The 19436-nt window shown below is 38.7% G+C and overlaps 1 protein-coding gene across 1 annotated transcript in view; it reads right to left on the bottom strand.

The window, feature by feature from the left end:
• LOC134883132 (potassium voltage-gated channel subfamily D member 3-like) overlaps positions 1 to 19436 on the bottom strand; it is a 72172-nt gene that overhangs the window by 49925 nt on the left and 2811 nt on the right. The gene's annotated exons all lie outside the window — the stretch shown is intronic.

Here is a 19436-nt window from a genome sequence, read left to right as displayed (position 1 = left end):
AGTTTCAATCAAACGCATCACATTCAGCACTAATGGATTTAGCAATACCTTTATGGTTTGGCCCGAAATAACCTGTCCGAAACCATGATAAGGTTCAGTAGCACAGAACACATGTTACCCTCTGGATGAAATGCTGCTTGGCTCATTTACATTACTTGTCTTAGTAAAAACATGTTTAAATTGAACATTTGCATTGGCAAAACTTTGCCATCACAGTCATTTGAATCAGACTTCCGTAAATATCCCTCAGAGCCAGTCAGCATGGCTCTTAACATAAGAAAACTGCACTAAGAGGAGCGCTTTTTGTGTCATTTGGTGTATGAATGGGAGTATGTTGTGCAGAGAAAAGATGGATCATTTTGCAGTTCACTCCTGGTGAGGTACTGTGAACATTATTGGCTCGATAAATCGAAAGCATCAAGCCTGACATCACAACAAGGACTTTCTCAAATAGTAAGCCCTGAAGCCCACTTCTAAAGTAAAATATAGACAATACATGTTTGGAGGAATCAGTTTTTGTAAGATTCACTATATTATGGCCAATTTTACATAAAAAATCGATGTCTAGAGGAGCATTTCCTATGGCAACAGTGATACTGTATCTGTGCCAAAGCTCCTGCAACCACAAGGTTTTCCAGGACGAGCACCAAACAAGACAGCCTGTCTATTGTGTTGAGGACAGTAGAGAAACACATTGCTGACAGCTCAAGGGAATGAAGCATTGTGCTGCTGCTTCGTTTAAAGAGACAATGACAAAGAAAAGGCCACAATAATCTAGACTGAGTCGATTCGTCTCCATGGTGACTCCTCACTTTTAAGAGCTGCCCTGATTCCTCCAGCCTGACTTGGTGCTAACAAGATATTTTTTTTTAGCAGAGTTTGAACATAGATAACAGCTCACAATGACAGTCTTACTGGGATCACCATGAGTAATAAGCTATTACAATGTTGGGTATCTACAATGCCTTACACATCCAAAGTACACCCCAAAAAGCATATTTCACCTGAGTAGACTTCTTCTTATAAAGCTGTGCTCAGTGTCCAGATTTTTTTAGCAACTTTAACTTTGACGTAACTCAATTAATGAACTTTTGGTGTCACCCTGTTCCATTCACAAGTTTTGTCTCCTTAGTTATGGTCTTACCAATCTACAGTAGGGGGATTTCTTGCTAACATATTGCCATTCTGATGATCACGATAGAAGAACGTATATATGTTACTTTGTTAGACAACACAAAGATCAGATTTATCCTTTGTAATTGATTTTAAAAAGATGTTCAGCTTTGTATAGAAAAGGGCTTGAGTTAATCAGCTAATGATATCCTAAATGCATATAGCATAGCTTTATCTTTATGTGACGGTGGGTGTCCAACGTTTTTCCTACAGTCGAGCAATACAAATTCTGTCTTTGTTGCCAGTTTTGAAATAAAAGTTGTGGTTACAATTTCCAAAGAGACATCCAACAGAAGATTGGCAGTGGCTGTGGTATATGTATTTACAGAATTTAACTTGACTCTAAAAAGGAAAATGTGGGAGATGAATTTAAAATGCAGTTATTGTATTATTTGAAGTGACTATTTTGTCTAAGACTATGGTATGTTTGACAAGCACAACACTATCAGCCTGAGATGAAAATTAATTTGTATTTGTTCTTTTCTTGATCCGACTGTAGGGAATTAGCTACTGATTTTATTGTAGGATTGTGGAAAAAGCTGTGGGGATATGAAAAATATATTTATTAGAGAGCTCACTTAGTGACTTCTCCCAAGATGATGGTTATGTCCTTGTGCTGCAAGTCTTTTTGAAACTACAACACCTTTGAAAGAGATAAAAAACATTTGGTTATTCTTCGGTCGTAAACCGATTGCTGCCGAGTATTATAAATGGTTCAGAGTTATTACTGTATGTGAAGTCCAAAAAGAGCCATCAGCTTGCATCTTCATGTGTGTTCAGTTTTCCATTCCATTGACTCTTTCCCCCCCATCTTTAAATCCAGATCTGAATGGCTTGTTGAATCTCATGTTTTCTGACAGAGGCAGCCCTCATACACTGCCTGGGATTTCTTATTTCACAGTTTGTGGTTGGGTGGGCACCCCAGATAGTCAAATGCATGTGCACAAGCACTGCAAAACAGAATTATTCATTATACGTCGCCTTTAACTCTGCAGCTCAGTATGGAATGACTCTGTCTTGAATTCTTGCAGGACTTATCTCCTCTCCCTCTCTTTCTGGTATTTGTGTTGTTTGAAGGCATGAAGTAAGTTTATAGACACGCAGTTTGTGTAGCTTCAACCGGTTAAAGTGTTCCTGGGCGCTATTTTGACTCACTGCAGGCAGCCCACTCTCTGTCCAATATTGAAAGTTTCTAATAACCCTCAGACTTTGGACCAGTCTGCTGAACGGTCGGGAAAAAGAAAAACAGCAATTTGACAAGGTGTTAAATGAACTTCTGCATTTCGGTTAGATTGACATTTGAGAGTTGAAGTAAGAGTAACAGAATAGTTTGAAAGTTGACATCTCTGAGACGACTGCCTCACATAAGTTGGGATGCCTCAAGGTGAAAACCAAATGATGAAGTAAATTATTGTGACAACTAACATTAAATCCTAAGAGTCCTTATTTATCAGGAGTCAAAGCTTTATGCCCCCACTGCTGGAGAAATCACTCCGGAGATAATAGTGCTTATAAAAACGCTATGTTTATGTAATTGAGTTCTGTCAGCCCAACAGATTTGTCATTATAGCATCAGCTAAATATAGAGGTGAGCGAAGCCCTCATGTAACCTCATAAAAAGGATGTCAAGTATTTCCAGGATGAAGGAGCAAAGCCGCTGAGGAAGGATGGATGAGAATGAGATATTTCCAGAAACAAGAAATGTTAACTCACATTAAATCCTCCGGACTTCCTGCTATGACCTGTGAACAGTGGGCAATATCTATACGATTGTTTAAATAACATATTTTGGCTTGGACACAAAATTATTATCCGAGCAATGTTTACTTGCTGAGTAAATCATTATTCATCATCACAATTTCATATATTTCAATATGTTAGTAAATGCCAGATTGACTGTGTTTTGTGCGCCTTTTTCAGGATCACTTATCTCCTTTCATCAAACAGAAACATTAGCATAGGAGTGTAGTTGGCAAGACATCAGAGGTGCACTTTAAGCGCTACCAGGTAATTATACAGATGTCCTTCATGAGTATGCATTTAAGAGAAGGTTGTACAAATAACAGGAGCGGTGCAGTTTATTTACTTTTGAATTTAAATCTTTTCACCGCTGATCAACAAGATAGATAGGACATTTATTTAATCTGTATTTTATAGATATTTCTATGACAGTAGAACAAATATTATTATTATGAAAACGAAGATAAAGAGAAAATCAGGGGAACTTGAATTTCGTTAGGAATCCTACCCTGGGCACCATGAATATCTGTTTGACATTTCATAGCAATGCATCAGACAAATTGCTTCATCAAAAAATGAAAATGTCAACATGCTGGGTAGTACTAAAGCCAAGATCAGGGGATACCAAGAGAGCTGGATTCATCCTCTGAGGGTCATGAATGTCTGAAAAAAATATCCTCCAAAGATGTTGAGGCATTTCAGTCTGGACCAAAGAGGTTGACTGAGTGACTTCACTGGTGTCACTGCCAAGAAACTCTCTCTTTTGTTACCGGCCTACTGAGCTGAATCTAAGTTCTGACTACATATGAAATGTCACTATAGACGGTCTGCAATCCCAATTGTTAACTAAACATGACAGATGTAAAAACATCTTTTAAACCTTTACTTATGATACTGTTTTTATATGACTAAGTGACATCCTCCAGACACAACGATTATTACTCCTCAGTAAACCTCCTCCTACCATCTTCTAAAAAGGATCAGAAACAACAAGCAAGGATGTGTTAGCTTGAGGATGGAAGCACAAGGAATCAATAGAGGCAATCACTGTTAGATTTGAGGAGATGGCTGTGTGGCAAACTAATCTATGCAATTTCTTGTAGACTCTTATGAAGACATGACAAAAAGGTTATTCCCATGTGTAGAATAAATGGAAATAATATTTCACCCTTTGCCAAAAAGAAATTCCATTAAATTACACCAATAGTGCAACTGACATTGTTGCCTTGTTATCGGCCATTCAGAAATTTCAAAAACAACAAGGGTGTCCAAATAAGCCAATCAAGAATAAATGCTAATATAATGAGACTAATAATTAGTCTTAGGACCCTGAAAGCAAATACTAATATGGGAGTCATTTTAAAGAGACAGAAAGGAGTACAACTAATCATCAGAATCAGAAATACTTTATTTATTTATGCCAAACTGGGACATTTTGTCAGCGAAATACAAAAGAAGAAGCATAACAAATAACAAATAATTAGAAGTAAAAATATAAATAAAAATGAGTGAAAGTGAGAAATATACAAATGTCAAGGTGTGCATGTTATGTCCAGTTCACAAGAGAGGCTATGGAGCGAGCAGCGAGTTGTCTGCCAGCCAGGGGGGAATTATTGTAATGTTATTGCAGTTGGCAGGATTTTCTCCTGTATCTGTCCTTGTGACAGCGAAGCAGTTTGTTCAAGTCCTCCTCTCCACCACAGCCTCAAAGTTGTCCAGTTGGATGCCGATGAGCTTTTTTAATTAGTTTTTTTTTTAAACTCTGCTGGTGTCACAGGCTCTGATGCTGCCTACCCCAGCAGACGGCAGCAAAGAAGAGTGCACTAGCAACAACAGACTAGTAGAAGATCTCCAACATCTTGCTGCACACGTTGAAGGATCTCAGCTTCCTCAGGAAGTAGAGTCGGCTTATTCCCTTCTTGTACACAGCGTCAGTGATGGCCCTCCAGTTCAATCCATTGTCTATGTGCACTCTCAGGTACTTGTAATCCTCCACCACAGCCACATCCTCTCACAGAATGCACAGGGGCAGTGGAGACGCCCTCTTCCTCCTGAAGTCAATGACCATCTCTCTGGTCTTGGCCACATTGGATGGTTTCTTCCAGTCCACTCCACAAAATCCTCCACCAGTGCTCTGTACTCCTCCTCCTGTCCATCCCTTATACACCCTACTACTGCAGAGTCATCCGAAAATTTCTGCAGGTGGCATGACCCTGAGTTGTATTGAAAGTCAGTGGTGTATAAGGTAAACAGGAAGGGAGACAGCACAGTTCCCTGTCGGGCTCCTGTACTACCGACCGACACATCAGACAGAACACTGCCCAGCCGGACATACTGTGACTTGTCTGTGAGGTAGTTGGCAATCCAGGAGATGGTGGACACATCTACCCTCATAGCCTGCAGCTTGTCACTCAGTAGCCATGGCTGGATCGTGTTGAATGCACTGGAGAAATCAAAGAAGGTGATGCTCACAGAGCATCCCAACCCATCCAGGTACGAGTGAGCACGCTGCAGCAAGGAGATAATGGCATCGTCCACCCCCAAGCGAGGCTTGTACTTTACTCTAAAGCAGTAATATGTATGTTTGTTTATAATGAATTAATTTAAATTGTATAAAGGACAAACGTTAACATGTAGATGTCTTGAGTGACAGCTGGGTGTTGTCACAAGTCACTTTGTACAGTCTATGGTCACTAGTTGCTATACTGCATTCTGCAGTTTCGCCTTGGCCCGCATCAACGTCACCGATAATCTCACTCTTTGCCTATTTTTGGATTAGCCCTGAGTTAGAGTTATCACTAGCAAGATGGTGACGGCCAGAGCCACCACAACTCTTCAGCAACCTGTGGCCACAGTGAAAGAGACTAGATCAACTTTTTAGACAGGCTATGAATGGGAAACACACAATAGTTGTAAGTTATGTTTCATTGCAAAAGTGTCAAGTCTGTATATCTATTGCTGGATTTTAGAGGTAAAAAAATGCAAAACATTGGAAGATACAGAACTACTCAAGACGCCATAAGACAGGCTATTTGAGGGATATGATACCAAAGAGAGAATTATTTCTAATTCTCAAACTCCACAGATAGACGGCTAACCTGACGTCGTCATCAGCATCAGGAACAAATCAGTCAAACAACAGGACACAGTCCAGAGTAACACACACAGCTAAAACTTTGTTGAAATGAAAATGGGAGCTTCTGAACAAATAACAAAATCTTCAGATAGTTTGGAAAATGCTTTTCTGTTGCTGTGAAATAATGTTTATAGTATCTCCTCATTTATAAACATAATAAAATGCTGATGGCACCACAACTATATAGTGTAATGTTAAGCCAAAATGACAACAAATGACAATTAAATAAGTTCAAATAAAAACATATATAATAAACAATTTCACACATTTTGCATGTACAGGACATCATGATCTAGCTTCGTGCAGCCAACAGAAGTCCATGAGTGTCACGTGTTGTGTGAAACCTTTTTAATGTTGGCTTTTGAGATTCAGAATTAATGCTGTGGACAGTCATGGCAGATGATTATTTTGTTGCTCATAGGAGAACCAATCTGCCAGCCCAAGCTGCTATTTATTATGAACTGCCGAGGAATGGAGGCACTTCACTTGCTCAATTTACTTCTCCAGTTGGTTTGTCATTATCTCCTGTCAGCCGCGCAATTCCATTTTAATAGCTATGAATGGGCTGTCCTAATTTCAATGGATTGTCTAATTTATTTAATTTTCTCTCAACATGCTCAGTAAAACTGATGGAAAACATAGGGAAAAACTACTGAAACAAACATGTTTGTTTGATAGGGAACATGAAGTCTGCAAAAAAATCATTGCTGTGTAGAGAAAGCAAAAAGAGAGACAGCAGTAGAAAAAACTACTAATGCATCAGAATGTGAAAAGTGAAAAGCTTGATGGGACGGAAATTTTATATTTCCAGAAGTAAACCCAAGTTCATCCGAGTGTGGGAATTTAGCACAGGAGAGAAATGTTGGCAAACTGAAGTGCAGCAGAAAACATTTTGGTTTCTTCCATGCAGGGCAGGAATCTGAGAGTTAGTGGGAAATGTAATATCCTCTAGCTACATTGTTTTTCTCTTTTAGCTTGTCAGCCTGACATTTAAACTATCAAAATGGATTTAATAAAGTCACCAGGCTAAATTCAATAGATGCAATCCAATACTTGTCAAAAGTTCAGTCATCAGAGGAATTTAAACCTCTATAGCTCCACTATACCCAGCCTCTCCTGAGACGCTCTATTCGTTTTCTCCAAAATCTCTAGACATCATAGGCCATCAACAAACTCAGGTCACTATCTTCCTGACTACAGAAAGTGAAGGTGACACCTGCAAATACGCATTACGTGACACAAATTGTCTCGCAGATGGTATGCTTATGTGTGTGTATGGTCGTACAGCTTTTGATATCCTCTCTCCACACACACTTTTCTAACATCAGATTAGGACTATTTTTTAAAACATAATTACCCAAACCTGAGAAACCTTGTCAAAGATTGTGCTTGCTTACAATAGAGTAGTGTTTAAACAGAGGTCTCAAACACGTATTTTATCACATCATCATATTTTATAACATGGCAAATGATCTGAAGGCATGGAGCTTCTGTATAAGGAAGCATTTTAAGGTAGAGGCAAAACATCAGCAACACACAGTTTAAGGCATGACAGTCTGCTCGTTTAATCTGATAAGAAAATGAAATGTGAAGTCAGCAAATACCAGAAAGTAAATGAATTGCAATAAATTCATTTACATGGATTATGATGCATGCGATTATTACTCAAACACCATATGGCACCTGCTGTAAGCCTAAATATGGTAGGTATCCATATAATCTCACTTTGTGTCAAGGCGTAATTTATAAGCTTCCTTGACAATAAGTAATTGAAGCTGGATTTAAATATAGTCTTAAATACCCTAAAAAGAGATTAATGGCTGTTCTGAATCACATGCATGCAGCATGGAGATGATAATAAAAATGCAATGAATATATTGGATCTCTGAGTTCTGACATTATATTGTGTAGTGAGTCATCGCTTTCTAAATAAATGTGGTCACTCCGTGTATTGAGTGTTTTTGACAGGGGTTTTTCACCCATGAATACATACCAGGAGCGGTCAGGGGTTTTCTAGAAAAATATAGTATGAGGGCGATACTGTCTTGACGCTGATCTTGTACAGAAGATATACATTCTCGTGAGATCAACAACGCGACTTCGGAGCTCCGTAAAAACAAAGCTGTCTATGTCGTCTGACGGTCTATTTGACATGGCTTTCATATTTTTGGAGTAATTATAGAGTTTTTGAGGAACGGAAATACTGCTTCTGGTATCACTTTAAAATTGTACCAGGAAAAATCGGCATTTTGGGATGAGGACACACACTGAAAGTATGAGGTTTATACAAAACTCTGGGAGTGATTACTTTTATACAGTGAGTCTATAAATGAACAGTTTTTTGACCGGGCTGTCCAAATCAAATAAGAAAATCTATTATAAATACAGCCTTCCAAAAACTGCATCAACAGCAGCAGAATCCATTAGGATTATGGCAAAAATCAATAGCCATAAGGAATTTAAATACAAATCCAATAAGAGCACTTCCGGTAGTATGGGAATTAAAGTACTACAAGGTTGACACATAACAGCCCGAAAAATGCATTTACTTGTAGGCCTACCAGCTTCTATGTAGCTCTCAACATTACAACTTCACAGGTTTTTATGAAACACTGACTGAACATTATTCAAACAATAAAGTAAAACCAACAAAAAAGCACATTTTTTAAATGCATGTGAATTAGAACAGCCAGTAATCTTTTTCTAGGGTTTTATAGACATCAACTATATTTAAGTCCAGCTTCAATGATGTTTGTCAAAGAAGCTTAAAAAACAGCCCTTGACATGAAAATAAATGTAATGATAAACAATATGGGAAACAGAACACAACTTTAAATCTACAAGTGGCTGAACAGAACATAGATCTAGAGAGACAGGTTTTCTCCTTGTTTTTCTTTTCAGTAACAAAGGCTGTGCACTTGGCTTCACAGCACCTGAATTCAAAACTCAAAATTAGTTGTGAAAAAAAGTAACAATCCTCAGAAAGGCTCTTTATTCTGCAAATAGAGAGAGGTCACCGCAGCCATGAGATGTCAGCATAATTGGCATCCAGAGCTGTTCAAGAGCTGTGATTCAATTCAAGAGAGATGTGGTCGAGAATGGAGCTGCAGGCCGGTTTGATTGATGATAACAATTGTGAATGGAGCTTTTTATGGAGGCATTGGCTCTGTTGAATGTTGATCGGTACATTGGAACATTTTTAAAGATCGGTTTACTTTTGCTTTGGTTTCTGTTATCGATGCACTGCAATACAAAAAAAAGTTTCACGAGAACTTTGTCAGCACATTTATATATTCATTGACTGTTTGCAGTAGTTAAGTTAAAAAACATAGGTCTGAATTATCTTGTGTGAGTAACCAAGCCATAACACGTTAAAGTTTGACGTTTTTAACTTGTTTTTTTATAAAGGTTATGGTTTCCCTCAGTCTCTAAAAGTGGTTTGCTGCTCTAAGAAGATACAGCCAATTATTATATTACAGAAACAGTGATGTTTTTGAATGCGTTTTTCTTTGTTATGCTTCACACCTGGGTGCATTGTGTTCCTGTCTTTTGCACGTCTGTAAGCAATGCAGTTGAAATACTATTTGAAAAAAATGGAAATTCATCAACAGTTTTTAAAACGGCTATCACACATCTTTCATACAATTGTCCTGTTTAGTTACTTCACTACGGCTCAAATATTAGCGAATCAACAGCCAAAAAACAAACACTCAGCTGAAACACAAAGAACACAAGGGCTTAGTGCTACACTGCTCCATATTACATTTTCATCAAACAATCTGTAATTCAATCCACATACTCGTTTTATACTGCATATACATGTAGTGTTTATGCAATCATCACTTTCAGCAGTGACATCGAGAGACACATCTGTTTTCTTCTTCAGCACATTTCCACTTCTCACTGCTTTTCATGTTGAAAGCAGCGTCATTGTTCATTCCTATTTGGTTCAGAAGGTTGCACTTCATTTCTTTTTTTTTTAACAGAGCACAGCTGGAGGCAACAAAAATGAAATTCAGGTCAGACTGACAGACAGTCGTGGCTTTAATGGCAACAATAAATCAGAGCAGCTTGTGTATGAAAAAACACTTGTTTATGGCATTAATTGTTACATCAGCATAGTGCCACAGACTTCAGCTTCAGCTTCTGGGTGTTTAAACAAGATACACAATGTCATATTCATTATCAGATTAGAATCGGAGGATGAACCCCTCATTATTGGTCACACACATGCACACAGCAGAGCACACACAGTGAAAAGTGTCCTCTGCATTTAAACCATCCTAGTACTAGGAGCAGTGGGCAGCTTTTGTGCAGCGCCCGGAGACCAATGGGTAGGGGGGATTGGAGGTGTCCGGTGCCTTGCTCAAGGGCAACACAGCAGGGCCTAGGAGGTGAACTGGGACCTCTCCAAGTAGCAGTCCCCTTTCCATATTTCAAGTCTATTCGGGTTCTTGAACCGGCAACCCTACAATTCCCAGTCCAAGCCCCTACTGACTGAGCCATTGCTGGACAATGAATTATTAAATTCATTAAAACAGTTTGTGCTGTACACTGAAAGACCAAGTGCTACCGAGGTGTCCCTGTCCCTGAGCAAAGCACTGCTCCCTACACTGCTTCCCGGGCACCGTACATAAGGGCAACCCACTGCTCCTAACACTAGGATGGGTCAAATGCAGAATATCAATTTCCCCTCTGTGGGACAATTAAGGGTATATTCTTCTTTCTCTCCCCTACAGGACATGTACTGAGTAAATTAGTGATTAAGGCCAAACCTACAGTAGTCTAATGAGCCACCATTGCTGCAACATGCAAAATAATTTAGCATGCCAACCTATCTGCCAATGATTCCTTATTATAGTGACATTTCAGAATACCAAATGTGTAATAAAAAAAGTAGGGATTTCTGGCCTAACTTCACCTACTTAGAAGAAACATGGAAAAGAAAATTAAATTTAACGGTCGAAACTCCAACATAATTGAAACTGTTCTTTATAATACTACAAGTGTGTGGTTTTTAACCTTTCAACTGATGCAGCAGACTGAACACCACTAAAATTAAGATGAATGTCACAAAACATCCACCCCTGATTTATCAAAACCCGATGCCACTCAAATGCAGAATTAACACTTATGGTGATAAGCTATAGCTGCTCAAGTCAGTGAAACATTCATAGTCACCTTTCTGTTGTATGTCATGAGGAAACAGGATACACAAATACACCCTTTGAATATTAATCCAGTGTGTGCCTTAATTATGAAACCCACAAATTTTGATTACTTTTGCTGTCCAATCAGAAAGCTCATTATGATCATGAATCTCCTCTTTCTCCTCTTGAAATAAAAACATCCTCGCTTTCAGTTGTCATAGTGAAGGGAGGAATATAAACTTGATTCAAATAAATACTTCACTTTATATATTTTAATAATATCTCAGGAACAATTGCTGCATATGAATTGATATTTAAATGTGAAAAGGACACATGAGACCATATCCTGGAGCTTCGTTTGAGACCATAATGGAAACAAAGACTGGTATTATTAGTTTCATTTTCACTATTATTTTTTAAAGAAACTTTAACAGTTCCACCGCTCATCCCTGTCCTCCTTCGCAGCACGTTGAAGGTTAATAAGTACATGTTCTTTACCTTTCTCTGAGCTAAACCCCTGCCAGCTGTGTAGTGAGATAAGGGCCAACTATCTAAAAATAACCGGCTCATTCGGGGTACAGAGCATGCCGTGTCATTCACGGTTCTCCTTTGTGCCCTGATACAAACATCTTGAGATAGCATGTTGGAAACTCTATTAGATATCATCGCGTCTTCTGTCTTCCTTCTTGGCTTCCTTCCTTCCTTTTCTTTTGATTCGACGGTCGCTTACTTTATTTTCCTTTTTGCCTAACGCCTTCTACTCGCTTGCCTTTCTTCATTGTCCTCCATCTCATCCCATTTCCTCCCACTTACACATTGTTAAAATATTTCTTCTATGCCTTGCTCTTCTGGACTTTCCATTATCTTAAAATATGTCTTCACTACTCCTCCCATTGTCAACTTTAGAGCTCCTCATTCAATCACAAAGTCACCTACACACACACTCCGCTCCAAGGCCACTCCGCTAACAGCCTGTTACCTCTTTCGCTTTGGGTGAAAACAAACATGAAGCTTCTTATGGATAAGAACTTTAAAACATGCAAGCATCCCCTTTTACTTTAAGTCACCAAATAATACAACTTAAACAGCAGGATGTTTAAAAGGGTGCTTAATGTCTCTATTTGTGGCAATTCTCTCTTGTTTCTCGTCACAGATATTGGCATCCACTGCCAAACACACACCAGCTGCTCTTTATCTGAGTCTGATGTGGAAAGCAAGAGAAAAAAAAAATGTAAGTAGTTCATAGCTCTTGAATACAGCAGAAAAACGTATGCACGTAAGGCGACATGAAACAAAACCAATGCTAGTTGCAAAACATGTAAAAGTAGTCTTCTCTCCATTAGATTTGTTTCATAACAGAATCACACTTTAACAACCACTTAGTGATTTGTTAAGGGAAAAAAAGATACTTCAGCAGGTTTATTATAAGCTCTTAAAAAATAAAACAAAGCACAAGTCCAGCTGCCTCATTGCGTACTGTAGTGGTTAAAGCTGCTGGCAGTTATTTCAGTGTTTCATCAACGCTTGTGAAGTATGAAAAACAATCATTAAATTATGCTGGCAAAAGGGAGAGTCCTAAATAATTACAGGTAGAAAGAGAAAAAGAGATGAAAGAAAATAGATGTAAGAACATAAAAATTGGAGTCCAGTGACAGCAGAAAAAGAGAGGGAACAGTTCGGCCTTTTCAAGCTAGACTCCTCTGAAGATGGATAAATGATTGCTCAGAAATCCTGAAATTAATTGTTTTCAGAAAGTTGTGAACATAATTGATTCGATTTATTAAAAACTTTTAATTATAACAACTGTTTTATAAGGTGTTGAAAGTCAGTTAGAGCACAACTGAAGTTGCAATTTAATGATTTAAGTCTATAAATGCCACTGTAGTTTTAAAGCTGCACTACCAATACACTACATCATTTGCCAATTGTATTGTTCAATACAAATCCCCATAAATCCAATCATCATTTAACTCTAAGGTTCCCTCAGTTCAATCACACTTTTTTAGTCTCTTCTGCTTTCTTTTAGTTTTATGGCCCACAACTTTATGGTTATGGTTCAGTCCCACTGTTACATTACATTACATGTCACTTATTAGATTATTTTATCCATAGTGACTTACATACTCAATGCAGTCCCCAGAGGAGCAATGTGGGGTTAAGTGTCTTGCCCAGTGATACAAGTTCACTTTTTTTCAGAAGAAAAAAAAATGTGATAAAGCAAAACATAGTAAATATTGGTATTGCAATCATCAAGTGGCCATACTTAATCTGAAATGTCACACTTAAAGGAGAGGTTTAAAACAGCCCCTCAGAACCGGGGGAGAAATTTGGGGATAATGGCACGCATTTTCAGACAGACAGCCTGTCCAAGAATACATAGTTACACTCAGTTGTACAAGTGACAGAAAAGGTTGAGCCAAAGTTAAAGTAAGAGAGCTTGGCTGAGAAGTGAAACACTTGCCTCTGAAGTAATGGCCCTTTGTAATTGTGATGTGATAGAAAGGCAATCTAAAAGCTGTGACCACATGACAACCACTGAATGGACAGAAAGAAATGGTGACGTATTTGAACTTTGAATACAGAAAGTGTTCTCTAAGAGATGCACTTTTGTATTGCTTTAAAGAAATGTGTGTGGTTGGTTTACAGAGGATGTCAAAGCCTCCATCGCACACCAGGGAAAAATTGCTCTTGCTGTAAAACCAGAATGATACCCATTTTGTGATAATTTAAGGAAGACTTCTTCTTGCCAGAATATAGCAGCCTAAGAGTCTGGACTGAGGCCAAAGTATTGTGAGATGTGTTTGTGCCACTTTCGAGCTATACTGCTGTGCCCCGTCAATGTAACTGCTTATTCGGTGCATACCTCATGGTTCACGCAGAGGAAGCAGATTTTATGATTTGACAGAATTGTTTTACACTTGCTGCTGCTCTCCCCCCAAGAAAGGTTACTCAAAGGCAGAAGTTACGCATCTTATTGTAAAAAAGACAGCGCTACAGCCTTTTCAGCCAATTTCTTTGGTACACTGCCGTCAACTAAAGGTCAGCATACAAATGTGTTTTGTTAAGGACAGTTTGTGAGAGAAAGCACATGATACGCTGGGATAAAGCATTACCACACCGGGTAAAAGAGTGAGAAATAGCAAGAAGGAACAGGGGTCGTTAAGCTTTTGAGACCACACTATCCTTTGCAAGTTTAATTCTTTTTAAATGAGTTTAGGTGTTAAATGGACCTGTGTTAGAGCTAAATTAAATTCCACAGCTATCATTAGAAAGGTTTCTATTAAAGAGCCCTGTGTTGGGAAATTGGCTCCAAGAACATATTGGCCCGATAAGGCAGGAATATTTCTAATTTCCTACAAGCTGCACTCATTTTGACCCCCGGGATTCAGCAAGGCTGCAAAATAGCCCATTAACTCTATCTGAAAGCACGCTGCCATAGAAAACAGCACAATATGCAGCCTTTGATGAATCGTGTGAAAGAACATTCGTACTTACAAACTATGCAGCTCCACATTCCAGTACTGGCTTAGAGACCCTGAATTATTAACAAAACAATGTATATATTTCCAAAATTAATTGGCCTTCAAAACTTGTCATTTCTGTTGCCATTAATCCATTATTTACAGTTTACACAACACATCAAGCAAACAAACAGTAGGAAAACTAGAAAATAAATCAAAGAATACACAACTTCAAACCAATCCGTTTTTTTTCACACAATAAGATACCACATTTAAGTCAATGAAGACAAAGGATACTTAAGTTATTACATGTCCACTTTTAAAACAAAAATACTCAATCAAATGTTTCGATTAACCCCCTACATAAGATACTTGGTCTTATGTAAGACACTTGGTCTTATGTAGGGGGTTAATGAATCCTTTTACACAAAGCCGTATGCCGAGCTAAGAACGCCATTACGAATACCTTTCATCAAAACCAGGCCGGAGATTATTGCTTCCTTTGTTGTCTCCGGCCTGCACTTATGCCTTCAGAGTTTCTTATTGAAGTTTTACAATGCCATGAAGGTCATTGGTCAATTGAGACAATTAACCTTATTTACTAAAATATTAATGAGCAACACAAACAATAAGACAAAGAACAGACAAATAACTAATGAGTAGTTGTTGAAAGATGCCAGCTTCTGAAAGATTAAAACTAAAAACAGCGATGTTAATGGACACGGTGAAAGGAGTCTGTGTGGCTACTTTCTTCGTGTGGAGAGACGTGTAAATGCGCATTTATTGGGCTCAAATGTCAATCGACAGAAAGTGAAATCACAATAATTGTGATGAACAACTTATCAGTCAAGCCATATCCAAAACATTAATTGCTTGTCAAATGTTACATGTTGTACTGTGTTTGCCATATTGATGTAATTAAATTAAATACTCTTTGGTTTTGACATTTGAGCTTGGGGAATTTGAGATGTTTCTTTCATTTTTTCCCCCATTTTTTCACATGACATTTTTTGTAAGCGCTTTTTAGAATTACGCATCAATTGTTTTTGGAACAGACACCTCTAAAACATCCTATGTCAGTCCCTTTTAAAAATTAAAAACAAATTACCCCAAAAACATCTCATTACTTCCTGCTTTTGGACCCTGATAGACGCCATAATTAAAAAGGCTGCTTGTCACATGAGCATTAGACATGAGCATTAGACATGAGCGTTGGACACAGTTTTGGACGTTTGTTACTCACGCAATTGTTTCTCTCTTTTGTTGACATGTTAACACATACAGAATATGGCCCAAACAAACATGGGCAGATGACACACTTTAGATGATGCAGATCCGTGTGGCAACAAAGACATCAGAAGTATAGAATGAGCTTAATTGATTGACAAAAACAATCTCCCTAGATTAACAGATTGTGAAAACAATCATTAAGTGCAGCCTGTGCTACAGTAGTGTACTCCATGAATGTTGACACTATAAAAAACACTGAAGCAAGAGTCAGAGAAAGTTTTATTTGGCCTTTTCTCACTTCACAACTTCCTTCTCGTTGCAACCAACGCTTCATTACAGAGTTAATGTGAACATGAGGAACGACTCATCTGACCTCCCTCTTCCTGCCTTTGGCCCCTAGGCCCAGTCCACACTGTCTAATGGAGATGTTGAGCAGAGAACGCAGAGGGGAGCGAGCTAAAAGTCTCTCTGAAGAAAATAGCAGATTATATATAGCCACTGATTAAGGCAGGGATGGGAACATGACCTACATGCATAACAACATTTTCTCTCACTTTCCGCCACAGAACACGCCTCCGTCCAGGACCAGGACTCTACAACTGGGAGAATCGCTCTAATTATAACACCAGAGTCAGATTTCAATGCACACCTCATTAATATATCTCTCATTATTGGGTTAATACTTTTTTTTTTGGGAGGCGTGGGAGACTTAGGAGGAGCTGGTCATGAACCTTTGCTTCCCATGCAGCTGTCATGCAGGTAAAACAAAACAGCCATTATCTTAGATTATAGTTAAACAGATTACTTCCTTTTGCACACAGAGCCTGCTCCTAAAATAGTTACTCCTCTGGGATACTCAGTGGGGGTGAGGGAGCAGAGTGAGAAAGGTAAGGAGAGAAAGAAAGGACTTTCTCTGTCCTCATCAACCTTTTGGGTTCTGTCCCACTGATTCCTATGACCACATATCAGGTCGGCTCCAACAGCGACAATACCGGCAGGCAGCCGCAGCGAGTGCACCTTGCTGGGATTCAATCCAGATCCTTTTATCAGCCACCTGAGGTTGATTTAACACCCTGGTTCCTGGATGGTAAAAAGCAACTGATTATACACCTAGTCAGTCCCTTTCCCCCCCCTCATCTCCCTCAGCTCCCTCAGCGCCAGCCCATTACCCAGAACTGCTGCGCTGCGCTGTCTGGGCTCATGCAGACACAGAGAGGATGCAGAGGGGCAGGTCACAGAGCCGAGACAAGATCAAAGTCTATGTATGTTTGAACGGTTCAACAAATACATGTGTGTATGTGCTCTTTGGGATAGATATATCTATCTGATTAAAATGCTGTAGGGCTTGACTGTAAGCTGCCAGAAGTATTCACATTGTTGCAAAATGTCTTTTCGAGCGCCTTTTTTCATTATGTCCTTTGGAAATTAATAAATCCTCCTTTTTGGCCTTTACATTGTTCAATTGTTGTTTAATTGTTTGTGTGTGTTTCGGGATGGCTTCTTTAACTACCTTGCTGAGCAGTTGGAGGTGTGCAGCATGTCGCCTGTAACTCTTCCACCAACAGCTCACTGTGGCTGCTCCTTTTTGTTCTGTTACTCCTTGCTATATTTAAACCTGATTCACTGTCAAAAATGCCCAAAATGCCCATGTCTTGCCACAAATATGTTATTCTTCTTGTGACCTCTTCACAATAAAAGCTGCCTTGTGTTCAGCTGAATTGAAATAGATTGTTGTAAGAAAACCTACAATTTTTAGGTAAGAAAGAAGTGCCATTTTTGATAATTATAAATTAAAGTGTATCTGCATAGAGTTGTTGGCTGCCATAATTGTGCCTACACATTGCATTATGTGAAGTGTAGGATCTAATGTTTTTGAGGTTGTACTCTACATAACCTAATGTATTAAGGTACAGTACTAAATTGGTTGATTAACCCTTTAATTTGGGTACAGCCAGGATTGAAATGATGGAGAGACAGTGCAAGGGGTTCTACACTAAATGAGATGCATGTAATATATGTGTGGTTGTTGCCAAATGTTCGGGATTTGTTGAAAACTCTTGGTAAAACCAAACACATATTTTACAATCTAGTGTAAATCATAATGACATTTGATGAAAACCTGCATGTTTTTGTCATATTAAAGCAAAGATCACTGGTTTGTTTTACATGATAGATACTGTAGGGACTGCAGAGATTTATTTCCCCCATGGCTTTTTATATGGATCAACAGATGGGTTATTGGTGACCTCATCACCTGAGCATGTGTGCCGTCAGCAGGTGAACTGATCGACAGGCAACAAGCAGAAGGGCACAAAGAGCGTCAGGAAAACTGCTGGCAGTTCACTTGCAGTTGTAATTATGCAGCAGATTAGCCTCTCTTATTGCAAACTAAAGAGTAGGTTGGGGGGAACATACTGTGCTAAGCACCAGTATTAAACATATTTTCTCTTCACCTACTTGCTTTTGTTTTGCTTGCGTGGGTTTGAGTTCTTCATAACAAAGACTGTACTGTTTGTTTTTTGCTTGAGTTTGTGGGGGGAAAGCCCTTGATTTTGGTTGTTTTGATCAAAAGAGTTTACAGTGCATGGTGCCGCAGCTGGCTACTATGCAGGTCATATTTAGATTGTCAGTAGACTAACAAAGCTCAGAGATGTATATAAAACTATATAAAACACTCTCAATCACTTGCAGTAAGAATTCAAGCTTTCTCTCTTGATTATTGGCAGCACTCAAAAGAATGTATATACAGTTGGGAAATCATACAATGAGCAGATTTTTGTCCAAACGGAGAACATTATGTCTTATCATAAGATTTTCCAATGAAGGCAGACCTAATAGGCTGTATAGAGACATGATGAATTTGAGCACTCACAAAACGATTGTATCAGCCTTGAACATGCATCAATTGATAATCTCGCTGATTGTTAACGACTGTCCTTGGTCTGTTATGAATATCACTACAGACTGAAGTGTATATAGGTGGTCAGTGCAGCTGTCTATTGTGTGTCGGACATAATGGCTCCACACTCCACATTGTTCAGGGTTCATAATTTACATAATGCTTTCACCTTGGCATTTTCTATCCTTTTGTACTTGCGATACAAAAGCTCCTCTTATAACACGTACCATGCAAATACACGCACACACACAGGCATGCACACACACACCGCTGTAGCATAGGGAAGGTCAAGCAGCCTTTTAAGCCATTATGCTGCAGAGAGACAAATAAAGCCATTCTGATTAGGGGACTCATGCTTGACTTTTAATTTGGTTTCAGTTTTTTCATTTGTGAGAAGACAAAATGTTGACGTGACTTTGATGTGCAGCTTGACAGCCAACACATCAAGGGAATAGATATATTTTTTTCAAAAATGGGGGAAAAACCTTTTTAGCATAACTGTATTTTATCTATTCAACTTCAGTCTCCTTATTTAGCAAGATAATATAAGCTGTGTCATGCTGTAGCAGTCTTAATGCTCGTTTTAGTTCTCATAAATAAATACTTATTTTTTAAATACACAAAAAATGCAAATAGCGCATTTATTA

The sequence above is a fragment of the Eleginops maclovinus genome, chromosome 20, assembly GCF_036324505.1.
Source record: "Eleginops maclovinus isolate JMC-PN-2008 ecotype Puerto Natales chromosome 20, JC_Emac_rtc_rv5, whole genome shotgun sequence".
NCBI classification, from domain to species: domain Eukaryota; kingdom Metazoa; phylum Chordata; class Actinopteri; order Perciformes; family Eleginopidae; genus Eleginops; species Eleginops maclovinus.
Note: the sequence above shows the minus strand (reverse complement) of the source record. Positions and strands in the feature narration are given on the sequence as shown.